A 24619-nucleotide genomic window follows, 5' to 3' on the forward strand; every position below is an offset into this window, starting at 1 on the left:
TGTACAGTAACATGCTATACATGACGGGTAGTAGCTGTACAGTAACATGCTATACATGACGGGTAGTAGCTGTACAGTAACATGCTATACATGACGGGTAGTAGCTGTACAGTAACATGCTATACATGACGGGTAGTAGCTGTACAGTAACAGTAGCTGTACAGTAACATGCTATACATGACGGGTAGTAGCTGTACAGTAACATGCTATACATGACGGGTAGTAGCTGTACAGTAACATGCTATATATGACGGTAGTAGCTATACAGTAACATGCTATACATGACGTCAGAGCTCTGGCAAGGCGCTTCACAGCTCTGTATGGGTTTTGACTGACAGCTGTTCTTAACTTGAGCATGACAAGAAGTTGCCCCCATCCCTCCGGCTAATTGGGCAACTTTTGCTAATATTTTGTCTGAGTGACGGAAATGCTGTAAATGATGACTCAATGTATTTTGAAAGATGAGATGTTGAGGATTATAATAAATACCGCTTTGATGTCATACAAGCAAGCCAAACACCTGTGAGTCCAAATGTGCACTTCACATTTCCAAACCATAAAACTCAAGTCATATACAGTGTCAATGTTTATGATCACTATGTTTGATGTACAAGATGACATGGCGATATATTCTGTTGAGAACAACCCAGGGTATGACCATTTTTGTTTATTGTGAGCACCCGAATGCACTCATGACTGACTATGAGCACCAAAATTACATTATGATTCACTGAATTGCCATGTGAAAACCTAACACTAAGATCGTATTTTATAACTTAGCTAGTCACGTTGGCAATAGCACAAGCTTTCAAATCATGCCCACCTGACCCAGATTGCGATTTACAATGGACCGTTTTTAAATTGAGTAAACAGTCATTTTGTGATGGCGGAGATGCGGGGTTGTGTTCCAAATGAAACAACTACAAGTAAGCTTGCTCTAGTTCCTGAACAGCAAAGCTAGGGGAGAACAAAAACAAAGTACCTTATAGTTGAAGACTCTTCAAGTCATAAAAGCACATTAAAATTGCTTAGGAACGAACTGTTCACACATTGGAGAGGTGCGTGACCACTTGGAGCCACCGGATAGTCCTCTTACTCAAACACCTTGTACCTACCCCACATTTTCCAGGAATAGTCTTATAATGTTACTGAATCTACCCAGAGTATTTTCAGATTTAATTATCAACAAATGTTGCAAAAAGTAAAACAATTAAATAAAAAGTCATAAACCAACAGTGTAATGTCTGTATTCAGTCATGGGTCAGGTGAACTGTTGTGTATTCACCTTCGATCTAAAACGTTTCCATTATATCAAAACTGTTCCCTTTCAATTGCTACCATGGTTATGCATATGCTTTTCATATTTCTTTGGTAAGAAAGATTTCAATTCAGCCCTATTCATACAGGCTAATTCCCACATGTAAAGGGTCAAGTTAGTGTGGGAGAGGTGGAAAAACTATTATTATCCATCAATAATAAGCCACCAGGTATCGACAACCTAGAAAGGAAACTATTGGGAATGGTAGCAGACTGTATTGCCACCTCTATTTGCTAGATATTTAACCAAAGCCTGAAGGAGTGTGTCTCCACCAATGGTGTAAAGTATTTAAGTAAAAACACTTTAAAGAATTACTTAAGCCATTTTTCTCCTGTAGTTTACTATTAATATTTGACTACTTTTAAAGAAAAGAATGTACTTCTTACTCCATACATTTTCACTGATAACTAAAAGTACTTGTTACATTTTGACAGGAAAATGATCCAATTCACACACTTCTCAAGAGAACATCCCTGGTCACCCCTAGTGCCGCTGATCTGGCGGACTCACTAAACACAAATGCTTTGTTTGTAAATTATGTCTTAGTATTGGAGTGTGCCCCTGGCTATCCGTCAATAAAAATAACATTTAAATGGTGCCGTCTGGTTTGTTTAATATAAGGAATTTTAAATGGTTTATAATTTTACTTTTGATACTTAAGTACATTTGAGCATTTCCATTTACTTTTGACACTTAAGTATATTTAAAACCAAATACTTTTAGACTTTTACTCAAGTAGTATTTTACTGGGTGACTTTCACTTGAGTCATTTTCTATTAAAAAGGTATTTTTACTTTTACTCAAGTATGACAATTGAGTACTTTTTCCACCACTGGTGTCCACAGGCGTGGGAGGAAGCTAAAGTAATTCCACTACCTAAAAATAGTAAAGCACCCTTTGCTGGCTCGAACAGCCACCCAAATCAGTTTGCTGCCTGGCCTTAGTAAATTGGATGGCGGGAATTGTGTTTGACTACTGACTTTCAGCATTCCTACAAAGAAGGGCACTCAGCTTGTTCTGCACTGACTCCAATGACTGATGATTGCCTAAAATAAATGGATAATAAGATGATAGTTGGAGCTGTATTGTTAGATTTCAGAGCAGCCTTTGATGTTATTAATCCTAAAGCTTCTCTAAAATCAGATATGTACAGTGCGGTGTCCTTCAGGGAAGCTGCCTTTGGCCTCTATTTTTACAAATGATTTGCCACTGGTCTTACACAAAGCTACAATGACTATGTATGCAAATTACTTCACACTCTACAGGTCAGCATCCAAAGCCAGTGAGCTCACTGAAATTCAAAATACGGAGTTACGGTCAGTATCAGAACGGGTGACTAATAATAAACTGGTCTTAAATACATATAAAACTAAAAGCATTGTATTTGGTTCAAAGCATTCTCTAAGACCTAAATTTCAACTGGAGTTGTGCAGAGGGTCTTAACATTGAGCAAGTCGAGGAAACTAAACGAAACTAAACTCCTAGGGATATTGTTGTGAAGATGGGGAGGGGTATGTCTGTTATAAAAAGATGATCTGCGTTTGACACAAAATCAACTGTACCACCTCGATTCGGTCTTACGTAGCAAAACGTTTAATTAATTTTTATCCAGGGTAAAAAAACAGAGCTAGAAAATGGTATATCATACATTGCAGTTGAGGAACAACGGGAAAGTCATTCTGCTTTGAAAGTTGATAAACTTCTAATCCCACTTTTGAGAAAATGGGCCTTGAATATTTTGATACACCTACTGGAGAGCTCTTCTTTGTCAGTCATTCAGCATCGTTCACACCATCTCTTAAGCCTTAGCCACACCCATCTCTTTTTTTTAAACCTTTATTTTACTAGGCAAGTCAGTTAAGAACAAATTCTTATTTTCAATGACGGCCTAGGAACAGTGGGTTAACTGCCTGTTCAGGGGCAGAACGACAGATTTTGTACCTTGTCAGCTCGGGGATCTGAAATTGCAACCTTTCGGTTACTAGTCCAATGCTCTAACCACTAGGCTACCATGCCGCCCCTTTAAGGATTCACATGCGAGGCCATGTGGCAAACACACGCTGTATCAAATAAAATGTGTTTATTTGTCACATGCACAGGGTACAGAAGGTGTAAACAGTACAGGGATAGTACTTGCATACCAGCAATATCAAAAACTGAAAGTGTTCAAATAAAAATATTTTGTTGTTATTAGATTACCTGACACACTTGTCTAAATATATGGATCGTGTGAAGGAAATGTTATAACCAGCCTCCACCCACATCTAGCTAAGCAGATGGGTCACTATTGTCTAGACATGTACACATCATCATGAAATACAATCGATGGCCTTAAATCACCCCCAGACACACCCAATTTGATAGGTTGTGTAACAATCTGGCCGAAGTGGAGTCTTTTGATTAGACATGTAGTTAGCTAGCTAAACAATGAACCGGAACAACCCAACTCATACTACTACCAATACAAACATTGTAGTATGAATCTGCAGGTAGCTAAAGCTAACAAACTAGGTTCAATGTTAACTAGCAATGCAAATGGATTTCTGATTCAAATAATATTATTACACAGATCATACACATAAGGTTAGCCAGCAAGCTAACATTTGCTAACTAACAGTATGCTTTAACTTGCAATAAAAATGACTGACAAAATTATAAAGTATATCTGGAAAATGTAGCTAGACTCCTACTCCTGGATGAACGCTTCACGGCAGACTGTCACCATTTAACTCTGTTTTGTTTGGAGCTACAGCTCGTTTGGCCAGCGTTGTGTTAAGTCACACCGGTTCACACCGACCGTGACGTGTGCAGAAAGTAGCCCATCACTTTTTCCTACTGATCTGTCGATAGTGTCTGCTAAATTCTGGGCATCAATGTTGTTGAGAAAAGTAGCAAAAGTTTTGTAGTTCTCAATGGTTAACGTTATATCTTTCAAAAACAGCACGGTAGAAAGGACTGTCAACACATACTGAACAGCTCACGTTAAAGACTGGTCTGCCATGTAGCAGGGCTTCTATCTAAACTAATTTCCCGGCATGTCCAGCCCATACATTATCTCAGCCAATCATGGCTAGTGGGAAAGTTCCTACGTTTTTCCATGGCTAAACCAACTAGGCCCGTAATTTAACAATTTTAATCATATTTATGGATGGAATACAAGTTTGTTATTAAGGCACATGAAAATTCACGTTCCAGAAGGCAATTCTGCCAAAAAACGCATTTTGATAAAAAAAGAAAAATGTTTATGTTCAAATGCTGCTCCTGTGAAGTACAGTAGTGATGTCGACATACGCCGAGTAACCTGAAACAAGTCACATGTGGTCAAGTGTAGCAAAGAAAGACCTAGCAAAGCTGCAGCTGGCTCAAAATGAAGCAGCACGCCTTGCCCTTAACAACACATACAGAACTAACAACATGCATACCAGTCTTTCCTGGTTGACAATTGAGAGACTTACTGCTTCTCTTCTAGTTATGAGAAATGTTGCTGTAATACATTCCAGATTGTTTGCATAATCAAATAACAATCAACTCAGACACCCATACATACCCCACAAGACATGCCACCAGGAGTTTATTCACAGTCCCCAGATCCAAAACGAATTCACGGCAACGCAAAGTATTATACAGAGCATTGATCGCATGGACTTAACATCTCCAATTACTCAAGCAAACAGCAAAATTACCTTTAAAATCAGATTAAGCAACATCTCACAGTGGGGACTGTGAGGACACACACAAACACAATAATTTTGTTGTATGGTTTTTATTATAATTTTTGCATATCGTTGTATTTAAAATTTGTGTGACTGTCCTTGTCTATCAGTGTTTTGTTACTTGTCATGTTCTGCGTTTTTTGTGGACCCCAGGAAGAATAGCCTAGCTGCTACTTCTGCAAAAGCTAATTGGGATCCTAATAAACAAATAATTATGGAAGGTTTCGTTCAAATCAAAAGGGGTGCTGTCAAAAAGGGATTGAAACCCTAAACTAAACCCATTTTGGCAAATCAAAAGAAAGAAGTATGCTTGAATTGAAAGCTCTTTCTGCCACCCAAGTGCAGCATAGCCTACCTGCTCAGTGTTTTTATAGGCCCAATTATGGCTTGGTGGAATTAACCATTTGGCAAATTATGCAAAGGGGGGAGGAAATATAAGCCGTGAGTCATGCCAAGAGCTCAGCCTCTCCATTTTGTTAGGAAGTAAGGTCAAGCTAGACAGAGTAAACCGTGTGCTGCCTCTAACCTGCACACCATGCTTAAAAAACAGATATGTGTAGAAAGAAAAGGCAACACAGAGCTAGCCATATGCCACCTACTGTACCTCTGAAGAAACGCCCTTTCCATGCAGAGAAATGCAAATCTCAGTCGTTTAGGAAAATCATATAGCCTATTATCACTCTCCATCCTTCTCACTCTCTCTAATATTAGTATACTCCATCTGAAGCTCTCCATTACAGTCAATAGAGTCTAGCCTATTAGGGTTGCCACATGTCCCGGATTATATGGGACAGTACCACATTTTGGCACTTTGTCACGCATCCCACATCCCACACCCAAACAATAATGCCCTGCGTTTTATCAACAAATTAAAACACTACTCATTTACAAAAAAAGGTTCATTTGTCTTATATTTCAGTCAGGGTTCCTATGCATTTGATGAGAATTTACAGTCCAACCTCTCTCTGTTGCAGTCAAATTGCACTTATGACAAGATATTATATAATAAAGATGTGCTGGTGGTGATGTTATACACTTCTCCAATCGATGTTTAGATCTGATAATCACGGTACTCCATCTTGTTTATCTGTCACCCCTAGCCTCGAACTCAGGCCCTGTGTGTAGTTAACTGACCCTCTATGCCCATTCATCACCATTTTACCGGTTGTTGTTGTCTTAGCTGATTAGCTGTTGTTGTCTTACCGGTTGTTGTCTTAGCTAGCTCTCCCAATCAACACCTGTGATTGCTTTATGCCTCGCTTTATGTCTCTCTCTAATGTCAATATGCCTTGTATATTGTTGTTTAGGATAGTTATCATTGTTTTAGTTTACCGCAGAGCCCCGAGTCCAACTCAACATGCCTCAGATACCTCCTTTGTCCCACTTCCCATACATGCGGTGACCTCACCCAGCATAACTAGTATGACAGGTTGCATCTCTGGACTTATTGTCACAAAATGCCTGGGTTTACCTCCACTGTACCCGCACCCCACCATACCCATCTGTACATTATGGCCTGAATCTATTCTACCACGGCCAGAAATATGCTCCTTTTATTCTCTGTCCCCAACGCACTACACAACCAGTTTTGATATCCTTTAGCCGTACCCTCATCCTACTCCTCCTCGGGTGATGTGGAGGTTAACCCAGGCCCTGCGTGTCCCCAGGCACTCTCAGTTGTTGACTTCTGTAACCAAAAAAGCCTTGGCTTCATGCATGTTAACATCAGAAGCCTCCTCCCTAAGGTTGTTTTACTCACTACTTTAGCACACTCCGACAACCCTGATCTCCTTGACGTGCCTGAATCCTGGTTTAGGAAGGCCACCAAAAATTCTGAGGTTTCCATCCCCAACTACAAAGTTTTCCATCAGGATAGAACTGCCAAAGTGGGATGAGTTCCAACCTACTGCAGAGATAGCTTGCAAAGTTCTGTCATACATCCCAGGTCTATGCCCAAACAGTTTGAGCTTCTAGTTTTTAAAATGAATCTCTCCAGAAATAAATCTCTCACTGTTGCCGCCTGTTTTAGATCCCCCTCAGCTCCCAGCTGTGCCCTGGACACCATATGTGAATTGATTGCCCCCCATCTATCTTCAGAGTTCGTTCTATTAGGTGACCTAAACTGGGATATGCTTAACACCCCGGCAGTCCTACAATCTAAGCTAGATGCCCTCAATCTCACACAAATTATCAAGGAACCCACCAGGTACAACCCAAAATCCGTAAACATGGGCACCCTCAGATATCATCCTGACCAACTTGCCCTCTAAATACACCTCTGTTGTTTTCAATCAGGATCTCAGCGATAAATCCACAATAATCAAGAATTTCAATAAGCATTTCTCTACAGCTGGCCATGCTTTCCTCCTGGCTAGCCCAACCCCGGCCAACAGCTCCGCAACCCCCACAGCTACTTGCCTAAGCCTCCCCATTGCTCCTTCACCCAAGTCCAGATAGCTGATGTTCTGAAAGAGCTGCAAAACCTGGACCCGTACAAATCAGCTGGGCTAGACAATCTGAACCCTCTCTTTCTAAAACTATCCGCTGGCATTGCTGCAACCCCTATTACCAGTCTGTTCAACCACTCTTTTGTATCGTCCGAGATCCCTAAAGATTAGAAAGCTGCCGCGGTCATCCCCCTCTTCAAAGGGGGTGACACTCTAGACCCAAACTGTTATAGACCTATACCCATCCTGCCCTGCCTATCTAAAGTCTTCGATAGCCAAGTTAATAAACAGATCACTGATCATTTCGAATCCCACCGTACCTTCTCCGCTGTGCAATCCGGTTTCCGGGCTGGTCACAGGTGCACCTCAGCCACACTCAAGGTACTAAACGATATCATAACCACCATCGATAAAAGATTGAAGACGGCTGCACAGTACATCGACCTGGCCAAGGCTTTCGACTCTGTCAATCACCACATTCTTATCTGCAGACTCAATAACCTTGGTTTCTCAAATGACTGCCTCACCTGATTCACCAACTACTTCTCAGACAGAGTTCAGTGTGTCAACTCGGAGGGCCTGTTGTCCGGACCTCTGGCAGTCTCTATGGGGAAACCACACGGTTCACTTCTCGGGCCGACTCTGTATATATCAATGATGTCGCTCTTGCTGTGGGTGAATCTCTGATACACCTCTATGCAGACGACACCATTCTGTATTCATCTGGCCCTCCTTTGGACACTGTGTTAACAAACCTCCAAACGAGCTTCAATGCCAACAACACTCCTTCCATGGCCTCCAACTGCTCTTAAAACGATAGTAAAACTAAATGCATGCTTTTCAACCGTTCGCTGCCTGCACCCGCCCGACTAACATCACTGCTCTGGACGGTTCTGACTTCGAATATGTGGACAACTACAAATACCTAGGTGTCTGGCTAGACTGTAAACTCTCCTTCCAGACTCATTAACTTCTTCTGGCTGGGGGGCAGTATTGAGTAGCTTGGATGAATAAGGTGCCCAGAGTAAACTGCCTGCTACTCAGGCCCAGAAGCTAGGATATGCATATTATTAGTTGATTTGGATATAAAACAGTCTGACGTTTCTAAAACTGTTTGAATGATGTCTGTGAGTATAGCAGAACTCATATGGCAGGAAGAAACCTGAGAAAAAAATCCAACCAGGAAGTGGGAAATCTGAGGTTTGTAGTTTTTCAACTCTTTGCCTATCCAAGATAGTGTACATTTGGTTCGATTGCACTTCCTACGGCTTCCACTAGATGTCAACAGTCTTTAGAACCTTGTTTGGGGCTTCTACTGTGAAGGAGGAGAGAATAAGAAGAGGTTGACTAAGGGGTCTGCCAGAAGGCCATGAGCTCAGTCAGGCGTGCGCACATGATAGGTAGCTGCGTTCCATTGCATTTCTAAAGACAAAGGAATTCTCAGGTTGAAACATTATTGAAGATTTATGATAAAAACATCCTAAAGATTGATTCTATACATCGTTTGACATGTTTCTACGAACTGTAACGGAACTTTTTGACTTCGTCTGCCCTGCGCGTCGTGAATATTGATTTGTGAACTAAACGCAAACAAAAAGGAGGTATTTGGACATAAATGGACTTTATCGAACAAAACAAACATTTATTGAGGGACCTGGGATTCCTGGGAGTGCATTCTGATGAAGATCAAAGGTAAGTGAATATTTATAATGCTATTTCTGACTTCTGTTGACTCCACAACATGGCGGGTATCTGTATGGCTTGTTTTTGTGTCTGAGCGACGTACTCAGATTATTGCATGGTGTGCTTTTTCCGTAAAGTTTTTTTGAAATCTGACACAGCGGTTGCATTAAGGAGAAGTTTATCTAAAGTTCCATGCATAACACTTGTATCTTTTATCAATGTTTATTATGAGTATTTCTGTAAATTGATGTGGCTTTCTGCAAAAATCACCAGATCTTTTGGAAGCAAAACATTACTGAACATAACGCGCCAATGTAAACTGAGATTGTTGGATATAAATAGGAACTTTATCGAACAAAACATACATGTATTGTGTAACATGAGGTCCTATGAGTGTCATCTGATGAAGATCAAAGGTTAGTGATTAATTTTATCTCTATTACTGCTTTTTGTGACTCCTGTCTTTGGCTGGAAAAATGGCTGTGTTTTTCTGTGACTAGGTACTGACCTAACAATCGTTTGGTGTGCTTTCGTCGTAAAGCCTTTTTGAAATCGGACACTGTGGTGGGATTAACAACAAGTTTATCTTTAAAATGGTGTAATATACTTGTATGTTTGAGGAATTTTAATTATGAGATTTCTGTTTTTTTTATTTGGCGCCCTGCACTTTCACTGGCTGTTGTCATATCGATCCCGTTAGCGGGATCTCAGCCGTATTAAACATCTCCAAAACAAAATTAAATCTAGAATCGGCTTCCTATTCCGCAACAAAGCCTCCTTCACACACGCCACCAAACATACCCTTGTAAAACTGACTATCCTACCAACCCTCGACTTCGGCGATGTCATTTACAAAATAGCCTCCAACACTCTTCTCAGCAAACTGGATGCAGTCTATCACAGTGCCATCCATTTTATCACCAAAGCCCCTTATACCACCCACCACTGTGACCTGTATGGTCTCGTCGGTTGGCCCTCGCTACATATTCGTCGCCAGACCCACTGGCTCCAGGTCATCTATATGTCTTTGCTAGGTAAAGCTCCGCCTTATCTCAGCTCACTGGTCACGATAACAACACCCACCCGTAGCACACGCTCCAGCAGGTATATCTCACTGGTCATCCCCAAAGCCAAAACCCCCTTTGGTCGCCTTTCCTTCCAGTTCTCTGCTCCCAATGACTGGAACGAATTGCAAAAAAAATAAAATAAAAATAAAAAATAAAAATAATTCGCTGGAGACTTGCATTTCCCTCACTAACTTTAAACATCAGCTATCCGAGCAGCTAACCGAATGCTGCAGCTGTACAAAGAGCATCTGTAAATAGCCCATCTAATCTACCTACCTCATCCCCATATTGTTTTGATTATTTTTCTGCTCTTTTGCACACTAGTATTTCTACTTGCACATCATCATCTGCACATCTATCACTCCAGTGTTAATTTTGCTCAATTGTAATTACTTGCTACTATGGCCTATTTATTGCCTTACCTCCTCACGCCATTTGCACACACTGTATATAGACTTTCTTTGTGTTGTTGACTGTACATTTGTTTATTCCATGTGTAACTGTGTTGTTTGTGTCGCACTGCTTTGCTTTATCTTCGCCAGGTTGTTGTAAATTGTTGTAAATGAGAACTTGTTCTCAACTAGCCTACCTGGTTAAATAAAAGGTGAAATTTAAAAAATATATATTATAATAATTCTGCGCAGTGCAAGAAGAAGCGTTGGCCAATTTCATATAGTCAACCAAATACATTTGTCAAATCCTTTCGGGCTACATTCCAGCTAAACTAGGAGTGGACAGTTAACTACCGGTACTTACAAAAGCGTGCATCTAACAAAGAGCTACGAAAGTAAGTAAATAGCCATATTAGACTTCAAGACATAAGGTAATTTTGTCAAACTCTCAATGCTCATTCAACATATTTACTGTTACTTTATTCAATCCTGTTTTAAAAGTCTCCCTAACAGTTTACATTCCCTGACACCAACCAGAAATGTTTCCTTGGCCAAATATTCCCAGATTTTCATAAAACAGCCACATAAGTGTTCTCCTGTTTTTCTAGATCACCAAAAGAGTAGGCTACGTACTCTTCAATTAGCTCACTCAGTGCAGCTGGGGGAGATGTGTGTGCTTGGCATTATAGTGCCAAACATGTGTTATTATAACAAGTGCTTGGCATAATGCCAGCACCCCAACGCTCCTTCCAAGTTTGTCTGGACATTCTAAAGGGATTATTTTACTCCCTGGCCAGAGCAGTAACTACCCGCCAGCCCCTACTCTCTGACTCCCATCCAAATCAAATCCAATTTTATTGGTCAAAAACACATGTTTAGCAGATGTTATTGCTGGTGGAGCGAAATGATTGTGTTTTTATACATACATTTTTTTATCCTTATGATACATGATGCTGTATTCCGCCAGGGGCCCCCAACCTCCCAGATAGCATATGAACACACCATAAGCATCAGCAAGAAATTTGCTTTAATACTGCTACATTTTCTCTCATCCTCATGGCAAAATGTGAAGAATAGCATGAGATTAGCTATAAAATAGCACATTTTATCTCTGTCCCATGGCAAAGTGTTGAAATGCAGGAAGTAAGAAAAAAAAATGGGGGGCTGCTAAAACAAATTTCTACTGCCCCCCTCAAAAATAAAAAAAAAGTGGCGGTAGGTGCCCTGGAGCCCCATATGCGGCGGTCAGGCCCTGTATTCGGCATGTTTATCATAAAAAGGCTGTCATGTAATTTCGAAATCTTTTATCATGACATGAAATGGAAATTAAGTTGTGTCATTACTAACTGGCATCTTGTGTGAAACTGTCGTAACTAGCATAGCTAACGCGTTAGCAAGAAAGTCGAGATAGCCAGCTGAGAATTAGCAACTCCACAAATCTATGTAACTACCGTTACAGAGTTTATCTACTATGTAGCTACATCACATCTCGAGTTGAGAATGATCAGCTAGGAGCTGGCTAGCTAACGTTAGCTAGGCTAGTAGGCTACAACACGTTAGCTAGATGGCTTTTTAGCCAGTTAACTTAGTTTCATTGCTAGTTTATTATTATAAAATTGCGAAGTTGTCAGCTGCTGCCTAGTAAGAATCACATGCTAAATAGTTACAGTCATCATTAGCCAACCAGTTAGTTCGTCTGACTACCATCCTTATGAAATATGGAATAAGGTTCTGATTTTTCAGAATAGTATTCTAGAGCTCTTCAGAATTCATACCTTATTTTTTATATATATCTGCTGATGTAGCTACTGTAGACCGCTTCTGGGGGCGGTTGAAGAAGCACGGATTTTGTCGTTGAATTTCTTTCAATCTGAAGTAAAATATGCAGCTATTTCCCCAAATTATCTCTCAGACAGTTCGTCTGGGAATCCTCTTCCTTTAAATGGAGTCGTGGCACTTTGAGCTGGCTCTCATCGGGCCAGTGAGAGGGTTCGATTAATATCGCTCGGGCGCCCGTGTTGAGGTGTTTTGCATCGACTGAAAGTTAATTGCTTTCGATTTTAAAACCGGGCTGCTCCCGGCGTGAGCCAGGTGCCCGGTTCAAAGCCCAAGGTGAAATCTGCTCAAAACAAGAGTGACCTACTTAAGTACGTGTGTAAATTAGTAGGATTCTGTGTTGTTCCATGGAAAAGTGATTGATTTTTATTTTTTTTCTTCTTTCCCAAAGATTTTTGTTGAAAATTCAAACATTTATTTTATGTTAACAAAATGACTAAGCCACGCACAGATTATAGAATGGTGCTCCTCCCCGCTTTCGCCCGATGTTTGACGGCATTTGCTTAAACACCGACTCCGATTTTGTGCCCTAGACCCATGTCCCTGTTAGATATTGGGCTGATTCGATTATGCTGAACATCAGGGCACCGGTCCATGGCCCGTGACATGCCGGTCAAAGGCGGGGGGGAGGAGCGCCTTTCTCAAATCGAACAGTAATCTGCGCAGTTCAGTTATGTTGTCATCAAGGCAGCATGGTGCGTCGTCCACAAACAAATAACATATATTTTCCATAAAATATATTTTTCATTGAGAAGGCAGATAAAGCGTTTTCATCAAAATCCTTCATTACTTCTCGTGCTTAATTGCGTCACTTTTGTTTGGAGCAGATTTCGCCGTGGACTTTGAATAGGGCTCACATCCCGGAGGCAGCCCGGTCCCAAAACTAATGCAATCAATTTGTGCTAAACACGTCCACACCGCCACTACTAAACATGAATCCCCTCATTAATCCACACGATTCATAATTGGCTAAATCTACTCAAGCAATGGAACCAAGGATGTCTGTAGCTCACAATGGAAAGTGTTTCTGAGAGTTGTTCTGTGGTTGTTGTTCGTTGGAATTACTTGGCTTGACGGTGAAAGCTCGTTCTTAAAACTACAACATATGTGGAAGCTGGGCACACTGGCAAGGATGTGAGCATCACATATTATTTTCATGCCCCCTTTGTGGACATGATTTCATTCGATTATATTCAAGGTAGCTATGCACATCTGCTTCTGGCACAGGAGGTTGGTGGCACCTTCATTGAGAAGGATGGGCTCTTGGTAATGGCTGGAGCAGAATAAGTGGAATGGTATCAAATACAATGGTATGGTATCAAATGCCAATCCATTTGCTCTGTTCTGGCCAATATGATGAGCCGTCTTCCCCTAAGCAGCCTCCACTGGTTTCTGGATGTCCAAAGGTGTAATATTGCAGTGCTTTGCTCTGCAACATAGGGTAGGATAGAGAATTCCAAGTCAGATATTGAAATCCATAGAGAATAGGAATATGAAACAGTCCTCTGTCTCTTTGAGTAGCCTATATCTAATCAGATTAGGTCATTTTGGAGTTTGTGGTGAGTACAATAGAATAGAACTGAATAGAATAACTTTGTTTTCAGGGTGAATTGCCCATGATGGTTGCCATTTCCCAGGCAAACATGTGAAGAAAAACCGAGACCACGCAGACAGTCATCCAGACTTACACAAGAAGTGACCATTAATCAATCAAATCTATTTTAAAAAGCCCTTTTTACATTAGCAGTTGTCACAAAGTGCTATACAGAAACCCAGCCTAAAACCCCAAACAGCAAGCAATGCAGAGGCAGAGGCAGAAGCACATTGTCTAGGAAAATCACCCTAGAAGGCAGGAACCTAGGAAGAAACCTAGAGAGGACCAGGCTCCGAGGGGGTGGCCTGTCCTCTTCTGCCTGTACCGAGTAGATAACGGGTAGGGTGGCGGGACTCTATCAGCCGGGGTCCAGGAGAAGGTAGCACGCCCTGTGAAGTCAGGTTAGGTCAAGGGTCTACAGCTGCAGTCGTAACAGAAACATGACAAGGTGGATTGGGGACAGGAACAGCCAGGAGTTCTGGAAAAATGACACATACCGGTATTCAAAGAGGAGTCTGTCATTTGTTTTCTAATTATCTTTTCGTTAAGGAAAGTTCAATGTGACAACTTGATCCAAACATTAGGTCAGAGAACCTTCTACATATGTCACATACGTCACACAAAGATAATAGATGGAAATAGATCTCTATGCTGTCAAATATGTCACTTCAGCACTACAGCCTCTGTTCAGCCATCACCTTCTAATGCTGTCACAACCACACCTATCACACAAAGAAAATAGATGGAAATAGATCTCTGTGCTGTGAAGTGATGGCAGCAACCTGTGCATTCAACAGAGCTCTTACATTTCCCTTTAGGGAATACAGTATCCTCTACCTTCACCACTGACAGTGCTGTTCCAAACCATCCACTCCAGGGCAATCACAACTGCACCTATTGGATGTGCTGAAAAGTCACTGGTCGCTGTAGGCTACACACACACACTTCCTGACGTGTGCCAAAATGTAATTTTCTCACACTGCTAGCTGCAGGCACCAAGATAACACTGTTAGAAACACTGTTAGCACCGCAGTGACGACTCTGTTTTTCGGACGTCTGCTACTGCTGTTAGTGCGTGTGTTTCGTTGCCCCTCATCTCTTGGGAAATTCCTCTCCTTATCCTGATGTGGCCCAGCCTGCACTAACATCCCGTAAAGATCTATTTATATATTTTGGACACTCACCGGGATCTTTTATGTTTTTTGTCTGGGAGCCGGATTTAGCAACAGCACCACAACTGTCATCGGGGACGGGGAGCGATGAATCTTAGTCTGGGTCCAAGATAGTAGGGTCTTCGCCGGCATTGTTTGGAGGTGTGGCTAGGCCTGGTGCGACCACCTGTTCTAGTCCAGCCAGAAAGCTGTCATCATCGGTGGAAGTGCATGGCTCGGACTCCTTCGGTTTGCCCTCTTCGCTGCTGGAATCAGGGAAACGGGGGCTCGTCGCTCTCGGCGAATGAATGGCCTGTCCTCGTAGGCTTGGCATTGTTTGGCATTAACATGGTAGCAAATTGTTTCAAATCTCTATAGATTAGTTTTAGCTAAAATTATATCCACTAGTAGTAGCTAGCTAAAGTTATCAGGCTAGGTTAGGCTACTTCCTTAATTACTTATCGTCTTCGTCACACACACACACTAAAAAATGGTGCTGGGATACATTGTTGCTATATACACAAAGTCATAAAACGAAGAACGGAATCCGGTCAATCCTCCAATGCTGACAAAATAATTGTTCTTGTGCACACAAAAATATCTGTTTACCAATGACACAGTAAAAACTATAACTGCATACATAACCTAAAAAAAGGAAACGCTGTGAATTAATGAAAGGAAATGCTAAAAGTACTGCTTAGGATTTATTAATTTGATCCACGATTAGTGAACATGGGTAATGATGTTGAACATTTTGATGTATATTGGGCCCAACACCAGCCCGATACAGCATTTACAGTACAGCCTACCACAGTATGTTGCTATACAATCTGGTTTCCGAGCAAGTTATGGGTGCACCTCAGCCACACTCAAGATCCTAAACGATATCATAACCGCCATTGATAAAAGACAATAGTGTGCAGCTGTATTCATCGACCTGGCCAAGGCTTTCGACACTGTCAATCACCATATTCTTATCGGCAGACTCTATAACCTTGGTTTCTCAAATGACTGCCTCGCCTGGTTCACCAACTACTTCTCAGACAGAGTTCAGTGTGTCAAATCGAAGGGCCTGTTGTCCGGACCTCTGGCAGTCTCTATGGGGGTGCCACAGGGTTCAATTCTCAGGCCAACTCTTTTCTCTGTATACATCAATGATGTCACTCTTGCTGTGGGTGAATCTCTGATACACCTCTACGCAGACGACACCATTCTGTATTCATCTGGCCCTCCTTTGGACACTGTGTTAACAAACCTCCAGACGAGCTTCAATGTCATACAATTCTCCTTCCGTGGCCTCCAACTGCTCTTGAATGCAAGTAAAACTAAATGCATGCTCTTCAACCGATCGCTGCCCGCACCTGCCCACCAGTCTAGCATCACTACTCTGGACAGTTCTGACTTATGTGAATATGTGGACAACTACAAATACCTAGGTGTCTGGTTAGAATTTAAACTCTCTTTTCAGACTCACATTAAGCATCTCCAATCCAAAATGAAATCTAGAATCGGTTTCATATTTAACAACAAAGCATTCTTCACTCATGCTTCAAACATACCCTCGTAAAACTGACTATCCTACCAATCCTTGACTTCGGTGATGTCATTTACAAAATAGCCTCCAACACTCTACTCAGCAAATTGGATGCAGTCTATCACGGTGCCATCCGTTTTATCACCATATACTACCTGGCTGGCCCCCGCTTCATATTCGTCGCCAAACCCACTGGCTCCAGGTCATCTATAAGTCTTTGCTGGGTAAAAATAAATACATATATATAATAGCTATAGTACATGGGTCAATCCATTTGAATTGAATCACTTTTTGACAGCATCCATTTTGATTTAAACAAAACCTTCCATACATGTTTTCCCGTGGAAGAAGTGGTCGGAAAGTGACTTTTTGGTTCTGAATCCCAAAACATTCAGGAGATAAAGGTGCTCAAAGTTGGTCCATTTTGAATACCCCACCATACCATGAGACATCCATGTCTTCATCACTGGAAAAGATAAACGGTTAAGTTTAATATCATTTAAAATCTTACAAACACTCTTCTCAAACAATTTGATTATTTCTTGAAATAAATATTTTAAATTAAAATTGTAATTAAAAAACAACAACTTTAATTTAATGTCAATTATCTATCCGCATAGGTTGTACTGTAGCTTAGACCTATTTCACATCGTCTGAGGAGTTTGTATTTTGCCCTCATCGGTTGAGACACAACATGCTCTTGAATAAAGCGGGGCATTTCAATCATAGAAATAACATTTATAGAATGGACCTATCCCTTCAGACCACAGACCATTAGCTGGCACACCATTGAAATTGAAATTAAATTGACATTTTTACTACTAATTACGACCACAAAGATGACCGCCGGCCCACCCACCGTTGAATGTTATGTCTGTTGTATTATCTATATTTATTTGATTTCAATAGGTTTCCTATGGAGGATTGACAGTATAATTTCAAACAACAGATATTCCCATTCAAGTCAACATTCTCTCGTGTGAACCTCCATCTTTGTGGTACCATTTGAAAGACACAATTTCAATTTTATTCGTATTTTAGTATGTTTATTAGCCAAAACATGTGTCTCAACTGATGGCGGGCACAACACAAACACCTTAGATTATGTAAAATAGGGTCTAAGGTACAACATACTGTATGTGAATTTGAAAACAATGTGTAAATTAATTGACGTTAAAAGGTTTTAAAAAATGACAGAATTTGAATAATAAAAATGTAAAAATTGTATGACAACCCTGTTTGTACGCTTTTAAATGATATAAATCTGAACTTTTTGTCTTTTCCAGTGATGAAGACATGTCTAATAGTAGGATGTCTAATAGTACGGTGGGGGATCTAAAATGAGTCAACTTTGAGCACCTTTATCTCCTGAATGTTTTGGGATTCAGGTTCAAAAAGTCACTTTCTGAGCACTTGTACAATGGGCAAATATGTATGGAAAGTTTAATTCAAATCAAAAAGGGGTGCTGTCAAAAAGTGATTGAATTCCAATGGGTTTACCCAAATAGATTTATTAGACCATTGAAGCTTTGACCTCAGCCTTGACTTCAGCTCCATGGGTGTTCACAAATGTTACTCATCCTCCTTCAGAGTAAACTAGTATTGTGGAGTAACTACAATGTTGTTGATCCAGCCTCAGTTTTGTCCTATCACAACAATTAAACTCTGTAACTGTTTTGAAGTCCCCGTTGGCCTCATGGTGAAATCCCTGAGCGGTTTCCTTCCTCTCTGGCAACTGAGTTAGGAATGATGACTGTATCGTTGTAGTGACTGGGTGTATTGATACACCATCCAATACCTAATTAATAACTTCACTATGCTCAAAGGGATATTCATTATCTGCTTAAAAAAATATATTTTTACCCATCTACCAATACGTGTCCTTCTTTGCGAGGCATTGGAAAACCTTCCTGGTCTTTGTGGTTAAATTTGTGTTTCAAATTCACTGCTCGACTGAGGGACCTTACAGACAATTGTATGTGTGGTGTGCAGAGATTAGGTACACAACAACAATTAGGTGCACACAGAGTCCACGCAACTTATTATGTGACTTGTTAAGTACATTTTTAGTCTCAAACTTATTTAGACTTGCCATAACAAAAGTGGTTGAATACTTATTGACTTACTTTTCATTTGTAAATCATTTGTAAACATTTCTCAAAACCTAATTCCACTTTGACATTATGGGGTAAGTGACACAAAATCTAAATTGAATCCATTTAAAATTCAGGCTGTAACACAACAACATTTGGAAAAAGTCAAGGGGTGTAAATACTTTGTGAAGGCACTGCACCCTTGACAATATCTTGATGGGGCGGCAGCGTAGCCTAGTGGTTAGAGCGTTGGACTAGTAACCGAAAGGTTGCAAGATTGAATCCTGAGCTGACAAGGTACAAATCTGTTGTTCTGCCCTTGAACAAGTCAGTTAACCCACTGTTCCTAGGCCATCATTGAAAATAAGAATTTGTTCTTAACTGACTTGCCTAAACACAGACTACACTCCAGTGCTCTGTGGTGTGTGTGAGCCTCATGTGAAGTACTTTCAGATGCACAACCCTTAACTGCCAACTGACTAAGGGGAACACAGTTCAAGTCATGCGTGTGTCCCTCTGATGCACTACTGGAACCCAGGACTCCAATTTTCATCTTTAAGTTCAACCCAGCATGAAGGAGAAGCACTTAATTTCTCTCCTGTGCCTGTACTGATACTAAGAGTATGACCAAAAGCCTATGTTTTTGTGCTGTTCTGCCCTCTGGCTCTGTTTCCTCATTTTTGTCAACACCATGTGACTCATATCCAGCTCCTAAAAGTAAAACATTGGATGCATCCCAAATAGCAGCCCACGCCCTATAAAGTTCACTACTGATGACCAGGTTCTGGTTCGGGTCAAAAATAGCACACTATATTATAGGGAATAGGGTGCCATTTGGGATGCATTCATTGACTTCAGTTCATAATAGCCTTTTCTCCGCCCTGCCCTTTTAAAATGCTGTTGTATCTCTGTTTGCGGCTCATGGCACATACTAGCATTACGTCCGATACCGTATGATATATTGACATAAAAATCATAACACAATTGACATGAAGTACAGTATTTATGTCCCAGACAACAAGATAGAGATTTGATATGGACAATCTAAATAATGATTTCTATCCTAAATGTTTCTAATCAGTGTTTCTGTCGTGTCTTCTTGAGTATAAGTTGACTCTTGATCATTTTTTGTGAGCAAACAGTATTATGAATGATGCAAGACATTGCCTAGGCAGGGCAAGGGAAACTAACCTGTCTATTTGCAGTAGTGAAATACTGACTCAAACACTCAGCACAGGCAAATCCTAATTTAGTCTGCTGCTGAAGATATGATCCCATAAAAAATACCCACCATCTTTATAGCGTGTTATGTTCAGTTGAAGCCGTAAGTTTACATACACCTTAGCCAAATACATTTAAACTCTGTTTTTCACAATTCCTGACATTTAATCCTAGTAAAAATTCCCTGTCTTAGGTCAGTTAGGATCACCACTTTATTTTAAGAATGTGAAATGTCAGAATAATAGTACAGATAATTATTTCTTTCAGCTTTTATTTCTTTCATCACATTCCCAGTGGGTCAGACGTTTACATACACTCAATTAGTATTTGGTAGCATTACTTTTAAATGGTTTAACTTGGATCAAACATTTTGGGTAGCCTTCCACAAGCTCCCACAATAAGTTTGGTGAATTTTGGCCCATTTGTGAAGTGCACCAGTACCTCCTGCACCAAAGCACCCCCACAACATGATGCTGCCACCCCTGTTCTTCACGGTTGGGATGGTGTTCTTCGGCTTGCAAGCCTCCCTCTTTTTCTTCCAAACATAACGATGGTCATTATGGCCAAACAATTATATTTTTGTTTCATCAGACCAGAGGACATTTCTCCAAAAAGTATGATCTTTGTCCCCATGTGCAGTTGCAAACCGTAGTCTTGCTTTTTTATGGCGGTTTTGGAGCAGTGGCTTCTTCCTTGCTGAGCGGCCTTTCAGGTTATGTCGATATAGGACTAGTTTTACTGTGGATGTAGATACTTTTGTACCTGCTTCCTCCAGTGTCTTCACATGGTCCTTTGCTGTTGTTCTGGGATTGATTTGCACTTTTCGCACCAAATTACGTTCATCTCTAGAAGACAGAATGCGTCTCCTTCCTGAGCGATATGACGGCTGCGTGGTTCCATGGTGTTTATACTTGCATACTATTGTTTGTACAAATGAACGTGGTACTTTCAGGCGTTTGGAAATTGCTCCCAAGGATGAACCAGACTTGTGGAGCTCTACAATTTATTTTCTGAGATCTTGGCTGATTTCTTTTGATTTTCCCATGATATCAAGCAAAGAGGCACTGAGTTTGAAGGTAGGCCTTGAAATACATCCACAGGTACAACTCCAATTGACTCAAATTATGTAAATTAACCTATCAGAAGCTTCTAAATCCATGACATAATTTTCTGGAATTGTTCAAGTTGTTTAAAGGCACAGTCAAAGTAGTGTATGTAAACTTCTGACCCACTGGAATTGTGAGTGAATTATAAGTTAAATAATTTGTCTGTAAACAATTGTCGTAAAAATTACTTGTGTCTTGCCAAAACTATAGTTTGTTAACAAGAAATTTGTGGAGTGGTTGAAAAACGAGTTTTAATGACTCCAACCTAAGTGTATGTAAACTTCCAAATCAAATCAAATTTTATTTGTCACATACACATGGTTAGCAGATGTTAATGCAAGTGTAGCGAAATGCTTGTGCTTCTAGTTCCGACAATGCAGTAATAACCAACGAGTAATCTAACTAACAATTCCAAAACTACTACCTTATACACACAAGTGTAAAGGGATAAAGAATATGTACATAAAGATATATGAATGAGTGATGGTACAGAACGGCATAGGCAAGATGCAGTAGATGGTATCGAGTACAGTATATACATATGAGATGAGTATGTAAACAAAGTGGCATAGTTTAAAGTGGCTAGTGATCCATGTATTACATAAAGATGCAGTAGATGATATAGAGTACAGTATATACGTAGACATATGAGATAATGTAGGGTATGTTATCATTCTGTTATGTTGTCATTTTTTTCTTGTTGTTTCCATTTTCTTTCAGTCCATTACACATCTAGAAATGTATATTGGACTGAAAGGCCTCTTGTTAAATTCACTGTTTGTCCAATGTAGAGCCTCTCACAATGGTAGGCAGAACCCCTGGGGGCGTGCAGAACCCCTGGGGGCGTGCCAGGGAAACCCTCTGCTGGTCCTGCATCAATGATAACTGTGTGTGAAATGGCACTATATAGTGAATAGAGAGCTATTTGACCATTGACAGTCAACTCTCTGATAAAGCAGCCATTCTGGAACGGGGGCTTTTTTGGCATCTGCAAGATGTCAATATAGAGGCATGTCCAATCAGATTGCATTGCTGGATTCCGAAATGACTATCTAAAACTGTAGTATTCTGTCTTTCGCTCATTATGGCAAGTCACTTCAGTAGTTGGTTTCACCAGGCTTCTGCTGCAGGTGTGTCTATTCATGCAAGACACTGGACATTTTTCACAAGTTATGCAATTCAATTCAATCAAATTTGATATAATTCAACTCTATTGCACAAGGGGCAATTCTCCCTGCTATTTCCTCATACCAGCATCCTGTTCCATTTTCCTATTGTGGGTGTACATAACATCCATATTTAATGTGGAGCTTACACAGGCAGCCCAATTCAGATATTATTTCCACTAATTTGTATTTTTACCAATCACATCAGATCTTTTCACATCAGATCTTTGTAGAGCTGATCTGATTGACCAAAAGACCAATTAGTGAAAAGAAGATCAGAATTGGGCTGCATGTGTAAACACAGCCATGGTGCAACAGACAGTGAGAAGAGAGACATGCAGATAGGAGAGACAACAATACAGCTCTATCCAAGGATAGCCAGCTAGATGCTGAGAGAACATTCCAGATTCTCCACCAACGGCACTACACTGCCATCCATGTGTGTCTGTCTGTTTATACGTACATGTGTGTGTGTGTATGTGTGTCTGTCTGTCTGTGTATATGTACATGTGTGTGTGTGTGACCTCTCAGAGGATTATAGATCAGCCTGCTCTGATATCCCATGTTAATGGTTGACTCCATCCAAGTAGGACTGCAGGTTCATAGACCAGGCTGCTCTGATATCCCATGTTAAAGTAGGACTGCAGGCTCATAGACCAGGCTGCTCTGATATCCCATGTTAATGGTTGACTCCCATCCAACGGGGGAATTCGGACAGAAACAGGGAGAGACTAGCTACCTCGACTTGTTTTTGTTTTCACTTTCATTTTAGTTTTTCGCTTTCCGTTGCAAAATAATTTGTTCAAGTTCAAGTTTCAAGTTCATTTGTTCCAGAGGGCAATTGGTTTGCAGCAAAGAAGCATAAAAACAACATTGAACATATAAAATCCACAATGACAGTTTAGGGAATACAGTGGACTACTACATCAAGTCATAGGGCTGACACCATCAATACTAATATATACAGTAAGCCAACTTTGTGTGTGCTCTTGTGAATACAGCCCTGGCTTGAACTTTTGATGTGTCCTCTTTGGTTCTTCTCCAGTGAGGTTTTGTGTGACACACACTGGAGTTGCAGTGGTTCCAACACTCAGCCACAGGACTTACTGCCGGAGTCAATGTGACTCTGTAAGTCAGTAGTAGTCTGCAACAGTGACAGTAGAGGTTCTTTCGAACTGTCAACAACCGCTGGCTTTTGGAAACAGGACCTAGTGGTCACTCTGACCCTGTGAGTCGGTAGTAGGAGGCTACAGTCAGGCCTGGTCAGGCCAACCCAACTGGGGCGTGACTGGATGGATTGGAGTAAAGGATAAAAGTTGCCCGTAGCCACAGATCTAGGATCAGCTTACCATACCTAAATCCTAACCTTAACCATTAAGAGGAGAAACACAAAACTGACATTAGATCAGTGACAAGAAGAAACTATATCCTACTCCTCTGTCTCATATGAAGGACTCTGGTTACCTTCAACCTTTAACAACTGATTTAAGATCAGCTTTCTTAACATCAACAAGAAATGCATTAGAAGTCATGACGTCTGCAGTATGGTGAAAGCTGGTGGGGCTGACTTGAGAGCCGGTTGTGTGTGTGTGTGTGTGTAATTGGCCTTAACCATTATGTCACCAGTCACCTCACCCAAAGAGCCAGGGAGTGGCATTGGTACTTAAAGCCATTTAAACTGCAATTACCAGAAATCAAGTTTGACATGTTTCATAACATGAGACAAAGAGGTAACACTTCCCTATTCTTAGGACTTATTAAGGGTTTATAAGCAGTTCAGCCATATCTCTTATAATCCCAGAGTACTCCCAGCCAGCTCTATGACAGCCTTGGCAACATACTGTAGTGTATATTCCCTCCATGGAATTGACCTTGGATGAGTTCATTGAACAGAAAGGCACAGGTTTTTATCAAATATTTTTTTACATTCAAACAATTCTTCTAATTTACTCAAACATCAACATGGCCTATTAGACCACTTTCCATTGGTGCTGATAGACGTAAGGCTGCGTCCAAAATCGTACCCTATTCCCTATATAGTGCACTTCTTTTAACCAGAGAGCTATGGGCCCTACTTAAAAGTAGTGTACTACATGGGGAATAGGGTGCCATTTGGGACACAAACCATCGTGAACACTATTTGTCATTCTGCAGTTGAATAGTGAGTGTTATTTGCCAGTCAGGCTGCTGTGTGGGAAATGACTGTTTGCTCTCCACACATTAAAACAATGTTTGCTCAGAAAGTCTAGTCTAGTCTGGTTGAGAGAATGCCAAAAGTTTGCAACTTGCACTTTGAAA

The 24619-nt window shown here is 40.8% G+C and overlaps 1 protein-coding gene across 7 annotated transcripts in view; it reads right to left on the reverse strand.

Annotated features, from left to right (window-relative positions):
- Window positions 1-15665, reverse strand: part of rrbp1a (ribosome binding protein 1a) — a 51728-nt gene extending 36063 nt beyond the window's left edge. For 3 of the 7 annotated variants that reach the window (XM_042326617.1, XM_042326611.1, XM_042326609.1), the window contains exon 1: window positions 12396-12593. The gene's annotated coding sequence lies outside the window, so the exon portion shown is untranslated. Of the gene's footprint in view, window positions 1-12395; window positions 12596-15234 lie in introns of those variants that run through there. The other 4 variants (XM_042326607.1, XM_042326599.1, XR_006084041.1 and 1 more) reach the window with 3 other exon arrangements.
- Window positions 15666-24619: the final 8954 nt, after the last annotated feature.

The sequence above is a fragment of the Oncorhynchus tshawytscha genome, linkage group LG01 (genome assembly GCF_018296145.1).
Source record: "Oncorhynchus tshawytscha isolate Ot180627B linkage group LG01, Otsh_v2.0, whole genome shotgun sequence".
Classification (NCBI taxonomy): Eukaryota; Metazoa; Chordata; class Actinopteri; order Salmoniformes; family Salmonidae; genus Oncorhynchus; species Oncorhynchus tshawytscha.